We start from the raw sequence: 1085 nt of genomic DNA, 5'->3' as shown, positions 1-1085 counted from the left end.
TTTTTTTTTTTTTTTTAATTCTTCGGTAGTTTGTGTTTTTTTTTTTTAATTACAAGACAGGTCAAAAGTACTAAACACTAACAATTTATTTATGAACCAATTAAAATATTAGTAGGGGGGGAGAAGAAAGACTGCGGTCTTCTTCTTATTGGTATCGTGTAAACTATTCAGAATTATATTCTCCAATGTATTATACTAAGTTTTAACAAGCTTGATCCATCGGATGTAAAACTCTCTCATGCACGAGTCCCGATGCCCTCCCAAAACAGAAGGAATTTTACAAAAAACCGTATCTTATCAACCCATTTTAGCCGTTAAAGAAAGTATCCAGCGGTCCTTCACCCGTCTCTACTAAGTCCATCGGTCCTACGCATGTTGACGATGAGAATCCCCCTGGAAACCTTCCCTCCGATTAGTCTCCTTGCTTAGTGCTCTTGAAAATGAAGGTTAAGCTATCTGGTACGTAATCCTTTGTCGTTTTTCTTACAACTTTTATAACCCTGCATAAACCTTTGAAACTAGTTAAACTTTCATACAAACCTAGTATACCCAAAGTCCCCTTGCTTTAACCCACCAACCATATTTGCCTGAACCTAAATCATGGACAAGAGAATACATTATCACTTCAAAGGTAAAGAAGTTGCGGGTAACTCCTCCCCTCCCCACCGCAGACGCATCCGAGCCCCGNAAATGCCTTCTAATGCGTAATCAAACTTTTGAAGCTCAACAAGCTCAAAAGGAACATCAAAGACAGGTCCATTGGTCTTCTTAGAGTTGTTGTCTAACGTTAAAGCAAACCAATCTTGGAGCTTTTCAGCGAAATGCNGGTCTTTGTTCCCTTTCTTAGTCAGCAGATGGAATCTAAAAGGCAAAGCTATTGGTGCAGATCTAGGTCGGGGATGCTTTCAGTTCCGGTTTGACCTAGAGGAGGATATGCAGAAAGTCCTTGATAATAGACCATATCACTATAGCCAATGGATGGTTATCCTACAAAAGTGGGAGCCCACTATCTCTGCTTCTTTTCCATCCAAGATCCCTTTCTGGGTTGAACTACAGGGCCTCCCAAAACATTACTGGCAACCACA

The sequence above is a fragment of the Camelina sativa genome, chromosome 4, assembly GCF_000633955.1.
Source record: "Camelina sativa cultivar DH55 chromosome 4, Cs, whole genome shotgun sequence".
NCBI classification, from domain to species: Eukaryota; Viridiplantae; Streptophyta; class Magnoliopsida; order Brassicales; family Brassicaceae; genus Camelina; species Camelina sativa.
Note: the sequence above shows the minus strand (reverse complement) of the source record.